The sequence below is a fragment of the Desmodus rotundus genome, chromosome 12 (genome assembly GCF_022682495.2).
Source record: "Desmodus rotundus isolate HL8 chromosome 12, HLdesRot8A.1, whole genome shotgun sequence".
Classification (NCBI taxonomy): Eukaryota; Metazoa; Chordata; class Mammalia; order Chiroptera; family Phyllostomidae; genus Desmodus; species Desmodus rotundus.
In genome coordinates this window covers 74538632-74556068 of record NC_071398.1, presented here as the reverse complement: position 1 = coordinate 74556068, position 17437 = coordinate 74538632, and positions in this window count along the sequence as shown.

The window sequence follows — 17437 nt, the reverse complement described above, 5'->3', positions numbered from 1 at the left end:
TTTGAGTTTCTCATTAAATAGAGCTAGATTGAAATACAGATGATGATTTGGCTTTTAATAGATGCACTCAGATAGTCGCTTGATGTCCTGTGTCCTTAAAGTCCAAGGCCATAGACCAGTGTCAGGTAGTGTAAAGGACAGCCATGCCTCCGCTGGGTGACGTTAAGCCTCATAATGGCTTCAGGCCTGAGTTTCCTTGTCTATAAAATATAGAGGATACTTCCCTATGAGTGGTGGTGAGGATCAGATGAGCCTTCCACTTGTTGGTGTAAAACAGCTTTGTAAGCATGAAATGCTGTGCACAATTATGAGTACTCATTTTGTGCCCCCGAGAAACCTCATCAGGTGCTCCTTCTGAGGAAAGAAACAGTGTCAGCGATGGACTGGGCTTACAGAACCTACCTCTCTGTGGCTTCACCCAGCTGTTCTGGCAAGGTGCTTTGACCCTGGTGAAAGGCTTAAGCTTTGTAAGCAGTCATCTGGTGTTTGACTCCCTCTGTTCTCCTGACTGTGGACAGCTGTTGGGGGCCTCTGTTAGTGAGCAAGTGGTGAACCTGCTTGAGATGACCCTTCCAGTTAAACCAAGCTGGAAACCAGAATTGCTAAAAGCCAGTGATGAGCAGTCTGTGAATGTCTCATGCAATGTTAGATACTGGACAGATACAGGACTTGTCTTCTGTGCCTCCTCATCAGACCTTCCTTACAAATCCAGTCCAGGCTCAGAACTCCCAGCCCCAACAAGCAGTTGCCTACTCAACACCAGCTCACTGCTGGTATCTCCATTCCAGCCCCCTCCATTAATTTTGGACTATGTTTTCCCAAGGCTTATCTGTCCACATTTCTCTGAGTCCTGGTTACTTTGGATATATGTCCCCTGTGTGCCTGCTTCCTCCTCCTGCAGCACTTGGAGTTTCCTAAAGGATCAGACCATTTCTCTCCAAACCAAACAGAAGAGCCCTCACTGTCCACCCATGAGGCTCCTTCTTTTGATCTCTCAAAAACAAGGAGGACAAATGGTGTTCACATCCTGGAGTCAGCTGATTGAATTATGACCCATACATAAATGGCAGTGAGTCATAGAACGGATAAGGAGAGTCTTTGCAGTGCTCACTCTCTCATATTTCCTCCTCACCCAAGGCTTCAGTGATCCCCACACAACCCCTTCTCTAGCCAGGGAGAAGCTGCTGGATTATTGAGAATGAGACTACACAATGGACAGGCAGGTACCCTCTTTTTGGAGGTGACTGTCTTCATTACAGGTAAGGTCCTCATAACAGATGAGGTCAACCGCTCCTGAGGTGCTGGCTAAAATTGGTTCAAAAATTCATTCTAAGATCTATGGGAGATCAAATGCTCTTCCTCAAAATTTCACGATTCCTCTGGGAGTGGGGGTGGAGGGTAGGGAGGACTTTCCTTCTCATCATTGCCTCTGGCTTAGAGTTTCTGTTCAGTTTAGGAATTTTCTTGCTAATTCATGAGTGCTCTTGCTGTTCTGAGCTGTGGATTTCAGCCCTTTTCCTTACAAGTGAACTCCTTATGAGGTCTGCACGTGCATCAGAGGCTTACCGATGGCTGGGGTCAACGGAGGGGTTAATACAGAAAAATTGCAAATAGCTTCAAAAGACTGTTGGACATTTCCGTTCTTAAAAATGCCCTCTGTTTCCTCTATAACACTGGCTCCAGCCCCAACCCCACACCACTTTAATGTTACTCAAGTTCTTAGCTCTCTCGTACCACTCCCCCCATTTTTTGCTTTTCTCCTCAATAGCAAAAAATGCAGATTCCTCCTATTTTCTTTTGCAGAGTATTTCAGCTCTTTCTAACCCTCACCTACACTTCTGACATGGCACCAATACTCCTCTCTGTAAGTTCCCCTCTTCTTGAGCCAGGCCAAGGCTGGATGGGGTGTTAATTTTCCTGGATTTATACAATGTTGTTGTTGTTGTTGTTTTTACATAAGAATATTTATTTACACCAGATCCTTCTTTGAATTCAGAGGGAGCAGGGACCATCTTTCTGGGAGCTTCCACATTACCACTAAGATCATCATTCTGCTCAAGTTTGGTGGCTGAATCTCCCCAAAGTCCTCAAACCTATCTCATAACATTCCTCTCTCCACTCATCTCAGCAATTTTTGACATGGGACCCACCTGGCTTCCACATACTCTAATGCAGGAGGTGTTGCTGGTGGAAGTGGGATGCTTGTGGTATCACAAGAAAAGCATTTTCAGGGACCCACAAGGAAGGATGAGGTCTGGTGGTAATGTTTATTTGTGTGGAAATAAAACTGCCCTGAGGTTTCCAATATCTCATCTTTGTGACTGGAAAAAGTCCAATTTGCCTTCATTGTGCCTAGAAATAGGGCCAGTGTCCAGACATTTTGTGCCATATTAAAGCTTAGTCCTTCAGAGTCTGCACAGTATGCCTCAGGCCCAAGGCAGCAGCTAGGTACCTGTTACCAGGTGAGAGAGAGAGAAGAGAAGAGAGAGAGAAAAGATTCTTTGTTAAGCTGGGTTATATTATCTCGGGCTTGTTTCTTTTCAAACTAACCAATCAACTTCCCAAGCTTCCACAGGCTGACACTGGATACTCCCCCTAACCAATCCCTTTCCTAGATCTTCTGGGGTCTTGTATCCCTTATCCAACCTGATCCTTTTCCCAGACTCGACTGACAGGTCTTTATGGTCACCATTTGTCTCCTACTGCACATGTGCTTATCTCCCCCTTTAGTGTTATGTCCTTCCCCTCCAGTAATCTATGTTGAATGGTCTGGTGGTTTCCTGGGTAGTGCGTGAAGTTGTAACTTCATGCTTCAGCAGATTTATGCTCCCTAGTTGATTATGCTTATATATCTGATTTCCATTGCTCCCTTCCGTTATTAATATCTAGCTACCTACAGAGGCAGCTGAAAACACCTGGGACCACCTGACTCTTTGCCTGACTGAACACAACTCAGCCCCTGACCTCAAGGGAGTTTTCTTAGCCAAAAGGGAGGGAAGAAAGCCCTGAGCTGAGCAGAGAAAGAAACAAAGAAAGGATGTTGATTGTTCTTTTCCCAGCTATTATTCTGACCCTGATTACTCCCACTGTCATTATAGCCTCTCATTAAGCCCAACTGAGGATGATACTAAATGCCAACTGAGAATGACTTTAGATTACTGGCTTCAATATTCCAACAGAGGGATTCACACCATAAATTCCTCCTTGAGTTCAGTGTGTGTGTGTGTGTGTGTGTGTGTGTTGGGGGGGGTATTATTTTAACAGGCTAATTTGAATAGTTTCTTATATTTCAGAATGAAAATTATATAGTGTATGTATTCTGTTTTTGCCTTGGCTCCCTGGAAACTCAGAGATAAATTTAAGGGTAAATGAAGTAACTAATCCAAACACACTAGCAAATACCTGTCTTTATCTCTGTCCCTTGTACTACTAATTGGTTTCTAATCCTTAACAAAATATAAATATGCACATATAATTCTCCTCTTTTATATGTGGTTTAAATTTTAATATGGCTCAAATTCTTCTTGGAAGGAAGCAAAGTATGTATAGCAAATTATGTGCTGGGTGCTACCTAAGTACTATAAACTCATTTACCAACAACTCTATGAGATAAGAACTACTATTAGCCTCATATTATAGATAAAGAAACTAAGCACAGAGAGTTTAATAAGTTGCTTAAGATAACACAGCTAGGATTTGAACCTGGGCAGTATGGCTTTAACACATATACCCTAACCATCACACTAGAATAAGTAAATGAAAAGCTAGTTCAAAATCTTTTAAGTTGTCTGGGTCAGTCATCCTCAGAATAAGGCTGATATATAAGCAGCTCAGACCATCCATTCTTAATCTGTAGAGAGACTCCTCCCACCAACCTTATTCTTGATGTAGAGGTTGGAGGCAGTAAGATTTAGAATCTTTGCCCATCCTTCCTCAACCCCTCCCCCCACCCTAGCCCCTTTCGATGTCTTTTCTGACATGTCCATCATTCGATCTGTGTTACTTTTTCCTTCACTTATATGGAAATAATATTTTTTTTCTCTTTCTGTATCACTTGCATGGAGATCATTGATTTAACCAAATTCAATAAAGGTACATGAAAACCTACTCTGTGCTCAGGGCCAAGGTACATGCTAGGCAGTGAAGTGCAAATGTATAATCTGGTCTGCCTTCAAGGAATCCCAATTTCACAGTTCTATACATTGAGCAATAATACCAGGATATGTACTTACCAAGTTATAAACAAAGGAGAAAGTGATCAATTGTAATGGGGATTTTGGGGGGAGGGTGGATCCAGGAAGGCTTCACAAGGAGACAACAGAGAAGCTAGCTCTTAAAGGATAAGTAGGATTTTGGATGGGCAAAGAAATGGACTAACAGAAATCTATGCAGAGCATATAATATGAGCAAGGTCACAGTGGTATTGAAGAATAAAGTGTGTGTTTGAGAAACTCTAAGAATGAGTTTAACTGTTAGAGGTTGAGCTAGATTATGAGTCCTTGTAGGCTCAACTATTAATATGAACTTCCTCCTGTAGGAAGTCTTCAAAGATTTTTGAGTAGGAGAGACAAGATAAATCTGTGGTTAGAAGGAGCTCTGCCAGCAGTGTATGGACTCAGGGAAGAGCGTGAAGGAGAGCAGTCAAGGTGGAGAGATCACTTAGGAAGAAACTACTGTAATGGTCCAAGAAACATTTGAGAACAAGTGTCTTTAGGGGTGCCGAGTAGAAGATATTTCAAAAGAATGATTGACAGGACTGGGTCCCTAATTGAATATGTGGTATCAGTTCAGGCAGTAGGCCCCTTGGATATATCTCCAAATCAAGGGATCTGTAATATGACAGGGGATCAAATATTCTTCTGGGGCCCAAGGAGTCATCAGTGGGGACCATAGATCACAGATTAAGGAAGATATGGGGTAGATCACTCTCTTGTTACAGATAAGCAAACTGATACTCATAGAGGTGACTAACTCTCAATCTGGCCACCAGTCTCCTTCCTCTCAACCATATGGGTCAGATGTTTGACCTTCCCTGGCTCTGAGTCATGCTGCAGTTGAACAATACCTTGAGCCCAGAGCCAGGAAGCCAGAGGTGGGAAACTGCAGTACCTATTCTTCAGATTCTTCCTTCTTTCTTGAGTTTGTCTTTCTTCACACTTTGGCCCCCACCCCAGGGTCATCTCTGGCTGTCACAGCTATGATACCAGCTTCCTGGCAGCCCCAGACACTCAACCCAGGAGGCCCACGCCCATTATGGCTCTGCCAAAACAACATCTGGGGAAACTCCAACAATTTCAGGGCCTCTTATTTCCTGCCTGGAGATGAAGGGGTTTTATCCTGTGCCTCTGAGAATGAGGATGAGGAGGGTTTACAACACACCTGTCCTCTAAATTTGGGAAAGAGGCAATAAATTCAGCTTCAGATCTGCTACTGCCCCAAGGCCATGTGTCCCCTTGTTGAGTTTCTGGCAATTTCAGTCATACCTCCTGTACCACTGGAGTAGGCTGGGAGAGTGTAAGTACTGGAGATCACATTCTTGGGAGTTTTCAGGATAATAGACCTTAACAGATAGTTTCCACCCTATGATACACCTAGGGAGTCAGCAAAGCAAAACACATCACAGGACCTTTGTAGCCAAATACTGGTCTAGCCATCTGTCCACATCTCTCCCCTCTCCCAGTTCCTACCTCATCTCTCATTCACTCTCTCACAAACAGCCTCAGCCCTCCTGCCTTCCTTTACCCTGCCTTACCTCAAAGCCAGGCTGGCAAAGGAGGGAAGAAAAAACAGGATGTTCCTCTACCTGTGGATGCTAGTGGGTCAGTAGGGCACAGAGCTGAGAAGCAGCCCTCAGGGAATAGCTGTCTTGGGGGGCAGGGGCGCAGATTCCCTCCCTAAATGGGGCCTGGCATGCAGTTAGCCTCAGTTACAAGTCTAATGAATTAGTGACATTTCCCAATTCTCCCTCCTGGCGGAAGGAGGGTGATTCTATATGAGTCCAGGAACCTGGAGGCCTCAACCCTTCAAACCATGGAGGTCACCCTGCAGTCTCCTAGCTGGCCCCTGAGAGCAAAAGTGGCAGGACCCTACCCTCGCTCACACACATCCCCAATACTCTGAATGTCATGTCTCTGTGGCTTAGCCTCTATCCTGGGTTAGAGCTGTCTCCAAGGCCCAGCCAATACTGAATCCTGGCTCCTCTCTTCACTGGTCACTATCTGAAGGGCAAATGCTCTCATCCTCACACTGCTATGTACATACTCCATTAATCTGACTCCTGCCACCTCATTGCCAAACCCTCTCCTTGGGTTTTCTTTGGATCCAGCAAAGCTCCCTGTGTCCTCCCCCAACCCCAGCATTTCTCCACCTCCTCACTTAACTGTAACAGGCTGTCCCCCAAAGGTCTCTCAAGGAGAGCTTGCTTCTCTGTCATACCTATCTCCCTCAGGTTCATGTAGTAGGACAGAGTCTTCCTTGCTCTGCATGACCTATTCCCCACCATCACTCTGCATTGCCTTCTCTGAAGTTCATTTTGTCCACTGTACCATCATCTTTGACTCTCCTGGTCACTCCTTCTCATTGACCCAAGATCTTGCCCCTGCAAGGCTCACAGCCTGTCTCTCCACCCATAACTCCTGCTATCACTTGAGGAAACATCCACATCCATGTGAGCCACTGAGCTTGTTCTTCCCCCTGGGGGAAGCTCAGTCTCCTGACTCCATGTCGCCAAGTAACCTTTCTGCTCTCAACCTCTAAACCCACCCAAGCAGGTGGTCCAAAACTACCACTGTATCTCCAGAGCCCGGCACCTAGGGGAACCTGATAAATATTACCTAAGTAAGTGAATAAATGAAGTGAGAGTCATGAGAGAGGAGTCTGGTATAATGGAAAGAGCACTAGACTATAGAGCAAGATAGAGCTTCTAGTTCTTGCCCTGCCACTAATAAGCTGTGTAGCTTTGGGCATCTGTTACCATCTCATGGCCTCCTTTTCATTATCTGAAAAATTAGAAATTCTGTGTAGATGATTTCTGAAAACTCTACCCCTGACAGTTGACAATAATAAGAACTATGGTTTACTGAGCATCTATGAGATTTAGGCATTGTGCTAGGCATTCTCTATATATTATTACTCATCTACCTCATCTATCCATTAACTGTGAAGAATGTATTATCCGCAATTTAAAGATAAGAATAAGAGATTAATGATTTGCCTTGTCATAAAATAATAGGTGGAGTATTTAGGATTAGAATCAAGGTTGGTTAACAAAAGCAAATATGTCTAAATGACTCTCATGTCTTGAGATCAAAGAGATCTTTTGCTTAGAGGGACTAATGCATGATCTTCTGGTTACTGAAGGTCTCTCTGAGAAGGCAGGAGGCTGCCTTCAGAAATACGTCTAGGGGTAAATACCTTGCTTGTCCCACCGTTTGCGTGGGCCTACTCCCCACCTGTTCAGTTCACCCAGCAATTGTGAATCAGGTGCTGCTGCTGGCTGGGGAAGCTGGGTGAGGGGAGCATTGTAGGGGATACAATAGGGTCAGGACAGCTCCTGGTGTCTGGGCGGATATGTATGGCAACTATGGGCTTGCAAATCTAAGAGTGCCTCTTAAGACATGGTGTGCTGAGTGGGATTCACAGGTCCTTGCTTCAGAATGGCTTGGGTTCTCATTAAAAATACAGATGTCCAGATCCCAACTTCAGATATTTAATCTGAATTTTTACCAAATTCCCCAGGTAATTTGAATTACTGTCCTGAGCAGTCCCGTGGTTAGAGACTTGAATGCTGGGTGAGAGATTTTTAATTAATGCTGTAGGCAATGGGAAAGCATTGGAGGTTTTTTATATACCAAAGGTAACATCATGAGAATATTATTCAAAGAAAATTACTCCAGCAGTGTTCCACATGGATTAAAGTGAAGAGAGGAAGAGAGACTGGATGGCAGAATACCAACAAGTGTCTACAGCAATAGCCCAGAGGAGACAGAAGGACTGCAACCGGGAAGTCAATGCCCATGGCAAGAGGCAAAAACAGGAAAGATATTGCAAATGTAGACTCTCTAGGCCTTGGCAACTGATTATTAGGGGTAGGGTGAAAGGTGTCTGCCAGGTTGTGAGCCTTATGATTAGAAAAAGAATGGTAATGCTCTGAAAGAGAAAAAAAATCAGAAGTGGAGAAGAAGGAAGGAAAGTATCTTGATTTCTTATATATTGAGATTAAAATACCAGAAAAATATTTCAAAGATGTCTAGTTCTCAACTGGAAAAAAATAGCTGGGAGCTCAGTAGTAAAGTTGGGGTTAGAGATAATTGATGGTTTGAAATTTATTGTATATCAGGAGTTGCAAATTCAGATACCTCCATGGTCAAGATAGGTAATGCAAATGAGGATTAAGTATAATTTTAAAAGCCCACATAAGTCCATGATAAACAGTAACTGCCACTTGGTCTTATTAGGGATTGATAAAAAGTGGTAGGGACTGTGGCAAACTGTAGGACACACTCCTGTCTTAGATGCCAGTCATTGCTAAGCAGACACGTGGGATAAGTGTTAATAGATATTCTGGTTTTTAAAGAGAAATCATAGCCTTGGGTAGTGTGGCTCAGGGGATTGAGTGCTGGCCTGTGAACCAAAGAGTCACCGGTTCAATTCCCAGTCAGGGTACAAGTCTAGGTTGTAGGCCAGGTCCCCAGTAGGGGGAATGTGAGAAACAACCACACAGTGATGTTTCTGTCCCTCTCATTCACCCTCCCTTCCCCTCTCTCTAAAAAATAAATAAATAAATATTTTTTAAAAGAGCTATCAAATCTATATTTTAAAAATATGGCACTTCATAAACATTGACAGGTCATTTTTAAATCATTTAAACATTATTCAGGAAAACAATATATGTATCTGTGATTGAGTCAGTTATGCTTCACAGGCTTCCAATTTGTGACATCAGAGCCACACAGATGGGATTCAAGAGGGAGTTGAATAACTTGAAAAGAAATCCAGGGACTGTGCCAAGGAGAACTAGGATCCTCCAAGGTTCCCAAGCTTACCTGTGGGTGAAACCAGGGCTTAAAGAGGCCCTGATGTTTTTTAGCCCCTGGATATCTGATGGCCTTCCATGTTGGTGGCAGCAAACAGAGCCTGCATCTGCCTATTTCTGCTCATCACCTGGAAATTGTGTAAGTAGCCACTAAGGTTCTACTACTTTCCAGGTTAAATGCATCTTGAGGTTGAGCCTGCAGCCTTTGCGCCAACCCCTTTGTGTCCATTTTTATCCCTGTACAAAGGTGCCCTGTGCCTCAGAGTGTTTTAGCTCTGGCTAGAGCAGGCATTGTGTTCAGCACATTCTAGATGGTCACTTTCCTATCGGGAAGTTCTGTTGCTTAGGTACTTTTTGTATAACCAAATCTACTTTTTGCTTCCATCTTCAGACAACTGAAGGAATCAATTACTTTTTAATTTTCACATTCTTCTCCAGTCCTTGACTTTATCTCAGAACTGGTTCTTAGGGCCTTAAAATTATTTTGACCTGAAGATTAGAAAGCCCTTTGCATATTTAGTTTACCAAATATTCCTTTACTCCAGATGTATGTTTTCCACTTCCCTCAACACCAATCATCTTTGCATTATCTATTTCTGTCCCTGTCTCAGTTCACTTTGTAGTGGGGGAAGGGCTTAAAGACACAAATTTGTAATATAGCTAACATTCCTACTTTCTTACACTCCTCATTAACAGATTTTAGGGGCAATGTCATTATCTTCTGCCCTTGATTCCTGTTCCTCATTCTAAAGAATAACTCCCAGACTGGCTTGCTTAGAGCCAATCTTGAAAAATACAATCTTGTGTAAAGATGGTAGGGAGCCCTAAAAGATGTTTTGGACATTACCCAATGATACTTGTAAAGAGTTATGAGTATATTTAGCAGTCTTTCCACCTGGTTTGGAAGGGAGGAAGAGGTATCTGGTCCTCCCTGGGTAATGCTTCTTATCAGCTCAGGGCAGCCCAGCAAGGTGGTCACGAATGAGGTCTGAAAAGAGAAAAGACCAAATCAACATCTACACCAGCCATACACAGACATACTCTGCAGAAATGTACTCTCCCTGCCAAAATACACACCTACCAAAACATCCACATTTGACAATGATAGCCTTCAATATATACCATTATAGTGTGTGTTAGCATCTGCAAACACATATCCAGCCCTTCCCCTCCACAAACAGAGCACACATACACATTTAAGTAAGTATATTCACTCAAATTATACACACACACACACACACACACTTCCCTCCCTCCTCTCTCTCACACACACACAAACACATACACAAATACAGAGATCTACAAAAACTACACACTGTGCAGTGTAAGAGTTGATATCATCCTCCTAGAATATCTCAGCCCAGACTCTGCCTGCACATCAACTTTATACGACTTCAGGTTTCTACACATGGTCAGGAGACTGGGAGGTAACCTTGGCAAACAAGCCAAGGCCCTGCTGGCCCAACAGGATGCTGGGAAAGACAAGGGTCATATATAATGTTCTTGTTGCTCCTGCCTGGAAGTAGAGGGCAAGACATGTGATATGACTCTACAAACAGGGCCAGAGCTGAGTACTGAGAAGAGGGACCCCATTCTCAGTGGGGATTTGGTCTCACAAGGGCAGTTTGAAATGCTTTGGGTCACTCTAGAGTGGCCACACAGGTGGGCATCCAGGACCAGGGGTGCCATAGGCGGGCCACTGGGTCTCAGATCAAGCTGCTGAGAATCAGATCAATGACTTGGAACATAAGGAAGCAAAAAACAAACTATCAGAACAAGAAGAAAAAAGAATAAAAAAAAAATGAGGACAGTGTAAGCAGCCTCTGGGACAACTTCAAGTGGTCCAATATCTGCATCATAGGGGTGCCAGAAAGAGAAGAAAAAAAGCAAGAATTGGAAATCTATTTGAAAAAATAATGAAATAAAACTTCCCTAATTTGGTGAAGGAAATAGACATGCAAGTCCAGGAAGCACAGAGTGTCCCAAACAAGATGGATGTAAAGTGGCCCACTCTGAGACACATCAGAATTAAAATGCCAAAGGTTAAAGATAAAGAGAGAATCTTAAAAGCACCAAGCGAAAAGCAGTTAGTTACCTAAGGGGAGTTCCCATAAGATTGTCAGCTGACTTCTCAAAAGAAACTTTGCAAGCTTGATGGATTGCAAGAAATATTCAAAGTCATGAAAAGCACAGACCTACAGCCAAGATTGCTCTACCCAGCAAAGCTATAATTTATAATCACATGGCAGATAAAGAGTTTACAAGACAAGAAAAAACTAAAGGAGTTCATCATCACCAAGCCATTATTACATGAAATGTTAAAGGGTCTTATTTAAGAAGAAGATCAAAACTATGAAGTGGTATAGAGGAATGGGTAAGCAGGTGAGGGAATTAAGAAGTACAAAAAGGTAGTTACAAAATAACTATGAGGATCTAAAGTACAGTGTAGAAAATGGAGTAGCCAAAGAACTTATACACATGACCCATGGACATAAACAATGGTGTGGGATTACCTGAGAAGGTGGGGGATGCTGGGTGTAGGGGGGAAAGAGGGAAAATTTGGGACAACTGTAATAGTATAATAAATAAAATATAATTTAAAAAAAGAAACTGATTTGAGAAATCAAATTCTGAGTTGGGTCAATTACACTGTGTAGTGACTCAGGAGCTTTGAATGTGAGATAAATTAAGCTTCCTCTCTCTAGGTTTTTGTGAAGAAAGAAAAGAGTATAAGAAAGTAGTAGTGCCTTCTGGTTCTTATTGATTATATATATTCTTTACAAAGTTCAGGAACTAGTAACAAATGATGAAGCTATAACAGACCCTGGATAATAGGAAAGAGTGGTGATAAGGTCTCCTTGCTCCAATCCCAAAAATGCACACTATCTCAACACAGGAGCTCCATGATCCAATTTGAAGTCAGCAGATCTGGTCCTAGGCCTGGCTTTTTGAGAAGCAGCTGTGTGGCCTATTGAGTGGCACAAAAATCTACATAAGGACAGAGTTCTATTTCCTGGGGTGGGGGGGGAATGGGTCAAAAATACTGTCAAAAATACTTTTTTTCATCAATTCTGGAGTAAAGCAAGTCCTAGTCACAAGATCCCTGTCAACTACACACCCAGGCAGATGTTAAGTGTTTTCAGATTTAGATGCTGAATGACACTGTACACCTGTCTAAATCTTTACCTGTTTTCCTGACTTCTTCTGTGTTTGACCTTGGTAAGTTCTGGTTTTGCTGATACCTGGTCTCTTTGGTTTGAGACTTTCTAGGTCATCTTGTTTTTCCAGGCCTGTTTCTTGTAACAAGTTGTTTCTCCTTCAATGAGCAGAGGAAAGAGTCTCATCTTGCCTGACCCACCTTTGAGAAGGAGCCAGTGAAGAACCAGTGAGGAGATGTGTTCAATGCCAAATATGAGAGTCCCAGGGCATTTTGATGAGTACATGAAGCTATGGAAGAGGGTATTTAAAGCCTGAACCATCCTGGAAATGTAGGACATATGTGCATAGTAACCTGTGTTTCAAGCAGCTTGCAAACTGTGGAGACAAGATGTGAACTTCTAAAAAGATCACTGTCAATACCAAACTATAGATTATAAATGCCAAATGGGTGGTATGGTTAACATTAATTCTGTAGTGTGAAAATGGGGAGGGCAGGTTTTCAAGGTGGAAAATAAAGCTTAAACTGTGTCTTCAGGAGTGTGGGGGATTGGGAGAAGTGAGAAGGAGGCAGTGAGGAATCTAAGAGATTATGACATGTGCTACAGTGCAGGAGAGCCAGGCACATTCAGGCAAGCATGCATTGGGGACTATGTTACAGGGCAGGGATGGGGATCATGGACAAAATGTTGAGGGCTCTGGGCTGCTGCGATAGTGTGATGCTTAGAGAACATTAGGGAGAATGACCCTGGAGTACAAAGTGACAGAAGCCTAAAAAGGCAACTGGGGCCAAATTAGGAAAGGTCTTAACTATTAGGCAAAGGGGTCCAGACTTAATGCAGTAGAAAATGGGGAAGGGAGGTACCTCAGATGATCTGAGCAAAAGAAGAGGAAGTAAACGCAGAACTGTACTAACAGTGAGGCAGATGATTTGACAGAGTCCACTGCAGTCATCTGGGTATGAAGAAGCAATAGGACTTCTGGTCAAGATGGAGGCATAGGTGGACACACTTGTCCTCCTCGCATAATCATAGAATTATAACCAGATCTCAAAAACTAATAACACCCAGAGCTGTCAGAAAATTGAGATGTGTAGTAGTCAAACAACCAAGGATTTAAATAAAACACATTCATCCAGACAAGTAGGAGGGGCTAAGTCATGAATCCAGGCAGAGAGGTAGTGTGGCGCTGAAAGGTAGTGGTAGCAGCGGTGTTGGCACAGGCAGAGAAATGGCCAGGAGGGATACCTTAGTAAAAGGCAAAAGATTTATAGGATCTGAAGAGAAACCAGTGTATAAGGGAGGGATACCTTAGGAGCAACAAATCCCAGCCACAGGCCAGGCCACACAGCCCGGGGTTCCAGCACCAGGAAGATAGATCTCTATTACCTCTGCCGTAAAAACCAGTGGCGGTTGAGGCAGTAGAAGAAACTGCCCGATTTTGCTGCTTAAAGGGCCAGTATGGTATTAGAACATTAATAAACCCACCCACTCCAGGATTCAGCACCAGGAAGCAGATTGAAAGGTGCCAGTCACACTTGGGAAGGGAGTGAAGTGAATGGAAATGGAGCAAGCATGGAGGAACCTCCAGAAGCCGGGTGGCAGCATTGCCCCCCCTCCAAACCCTCCCCACACAGCCACTTAGCGGTGAAGCAAGGGATCAACCCTGACAATTACCTAAGGCTCCAACCCATACTATTTACAAGTGCCTTTTCTACATAGGCCACACTACTAAGACAGGGAGTAAAAGTGATCTACCTAATACACAGAAACAAACACAGGGAAGCTGCTAAACTGAGGAGACAAAGAAATATGGCCCAAATGAAAGAATAAAACAAAACCCCAGAAAAACAATGAGACAAAATGAAGATAACCAACCTATCAGATACAGAGTTCACAACACTGACTCTCAGGATGCTCAGAGAATGCTCCTTGAGTATGACAAATAAATAAATAAAGGAAGAAATTAAAGTTATACTCAGTGAAATAAAGAATAATCCACAGGAAACCAACAGAGAAGAGAAGGAAGCCGGGATTCAAATCAACAATTTGGAACATAAGGAAGAGATAAACATTCAACCAGAACAAAAAGAAGAAACAAATATTCAAAAAAGAAAATGAGGATAGGCTTAGGAACCTCTGGGACATCTCCTAACATGCCAACATTCAAATCATAGGGATGCCAGAAGGAGAAGAGGAAGAGCAAGAAATCGAAAATTTATTTGAAAAATTAATGCAAGAAAACTTCCCTAATTTGGTGAAGGAAGTAGAAATACAAGTCCAGGGAGCACAGAGAGTCCCAAACAAGTTGGAACCAAAGAGGACCACAAGACACATCATAATAAAATCCCAAAAGTTAAACAGAGAATCTTTAAAGCAGCAAGAACAAAGCAGATAATTACCTACAAAGGAGTTTCCATAAGACTGATTTCCTCAAAAGAAACTTTGCAGACTAGAAGGGACTGGCAAGAAGTATTCCAAGTGATGAAAAGCAAGGACCTACAACCTAGATTACTCTATCCAGCAAAGCTATCATTTAAAATGAAAGGGCAAATAAAGTGCTGCCCAGACAAGGCAAAGCTAAAGGAGTTCATCACCACCAAGGCATTATTACAGGAGATGTTAAAGGGACTTATTTTTTAAAAAGAAGATCAAAACCATGAACATTAAAAAGGCAACAAATTCACAACTATCAACAATTGAATCTAAAAACAAACAAACAAACAAAGCAAACAAGCAGAATAGGAACAGAATCATAGATACGGAAATCAGTTGGAGGATTATCAGCTGGGAGGGGGAAGGGGGGAATGGGGAAATGGTTCAAGGATTAAGAAGCATATTTGGTAAGAACAAAATAGGCAGAGGGAAGTTAAGAATAGCATAGGAAATGGAAAAGCCAAAGAACTTCTACACATGACCCATGGACATGAACTAAGGGGGGGACTGCTGGTGAGAAGGGGGTTACTGGGTAGAGGGGGACAAAGGGGGAAAAATTAAAACAACTGATAGCATAATCAATAGCCTGGCTGGTGTGGCTCAGTGGATTGAGTGCCAGCCTGGGAACTGAAAGGGAACCAGTTTGATTCCCAGTCAGGGCACATGACTGGTTGCAGGCCAGGTCCCCAGTTGTGGGGGGTGCGAGAGGCAACAGACTGATGTTTCTCTTGCACATTGATGTTTCTCTCCCTCTTTCTTCTTACCTTCCCCGCTCTCTAAAAAATAAATAATAAATAAATAAATAAATAAATAAATAAATAAATAATCTTTAAGAAAGAAGAAGAAGCAAGAGATCTTGGGAGTATATTGAGGAGCAAATTACAAGGAAAAGCCAAAAAAGGCTGTGAGTTTTGTGGGTGGAGTGAGTGATGAAATGACAGCATATCTCTGACAGAATGGAGATCAGGAAGGAGCTGGTTTGGGGGAAGAGAACTGGCCTAGACTGACATTGAGCTGGTGGTTGGCCGTCCAACAGGAGGAACAGCAAGGGTAGTAGGGGGAGTAGGATGAAAAAGCACAAGGATAGACTGTGCAGATGTGAAAGTCAGTTATAAAAAAGTAAGCATCAAAATGGACAACATGAATAGGATCTCCCTGAGGAAAGGAAGTGTAGAGGGAAGGGAAGAGGGGTGAACATAGTAAGGGAATGGGGTGCGGGAGGAGGGTGGGCAGGAAGACATCCAGCCAAGGAGGCAGGGAAGACTGCGTACCTGTCAAAGACAAGGAGGGGAGACTTCCACCCAGAATAAGGTGGTTGGCTGGGCCAAAAGCACAAGAAAAAGAATTTACAGAAGCCATTGGGTTTGATTTATTTAATATATATGTAAGCCAGCCCCTGGGATGTTGGTTAGAAGTTACTCCAGACTTCTAAGACCGCCAGGCCCTGAGCACACACCTGCGTGTGGAAGAGGGAGATTCTGAGTCTGAAAGCTTCAGTCCACGATGAGAAAGGAAAAGGGGTGGGGAAGGAGGGGAGGACGAGAAGAGGGAGTGGATGGAAAAATGTGTACAGTTGAGAACAGATCACTTATCAAAAAAAATTAAATAAAGGCATTTGAAGGAAAGCGAGAACTAGAAAAATAACTTGAGACAGAAAAGCCTTGCAAACTTCCCCCCACACCATCCACTCATGCACCAAATAGGTGAGACTTGATATTTCTAGGCTAGAGAAAAAGCATCGCTGTAGAAGAGCAGAACTTGTCGAGGGAAGGGAGATTATTGTGGAAGTAAATAGAAAGCAGTCCAATTTCCGAAGAGCCAAGAGGAACCCGTTCCCACTAGTTAAGAAACACGGCAAAGTGGTAAAATGATGAGAGTCCCAGTGAATGGTTCTGAAATGTGTGGTTGGAAAATGTGGGAATCAGAAAAGAAGACCGCGTGGGAGAGGTGGTATCAGCCAAGGCCTCTTGGAGGAGGTGGCTTTAACCTAATTGTTGAAGGATGGGCGGAGAGGAAAGGTCGGGGCATTCCCAGCTAGAAGCAAACTGAACACCGCTCTCCTCCGTGGCTCTCTTCTCGCCACTCTCGGGCTCCCCTTTCTCTTCCCGCCTCCCTCCGCGCTACGCGAGTGGCTCAGGTTCCCAGCACTGACGTCAGCCGGCAATGACCTCAGCGCGGAGGAGGCGGCGGGGGCAGGTTCTCAGTGAGCAAAGGGGGAAACGGCGCGGGCTCCGGCCCCGCCCCCCATCCGCTGGCGGCGACCAATGAGCGAGGGCCACCGGCTAGCTTTGTTTTTCAAATGATCTTTGAAAAAATTAAATGATCTTTACTTTTTTCTTAAAATGTTTTGTTCAGGACTCAGTGCATTTTTAAGTAATCTTATAGTATGTAATTATATGTCTTTTTCTCACCATATTATAATTTCCTCATGTACTGGTAGAATTTTGTATGCATGTAGATTGACATATAATAAACAATCAACTAGTATATTCTATATTTTAACCAAGTTCTTGACTTGTATGTACACCCTTAACTGGAAATTAGATGGGGAGGGAGTTGGATGATCTATGTAATTTCCTGAAAAGAAGATCTAGGAATCTGCTTGTGAACATGTCTAGGTATGAGAACAATGTAGAGAGATAGGTACATGTGAATTAATGACCTTATAATTATTACAGTTACCTCTTCTACTACATTTTTACTCTCCTTAAACCATGAAATAGATTTATTGTGAAATCTGATCATTTGACCATTTAACTACAACCTGATAGTTAAATACATTATGTGTACCAGAGTGTCACTTAATATGTGG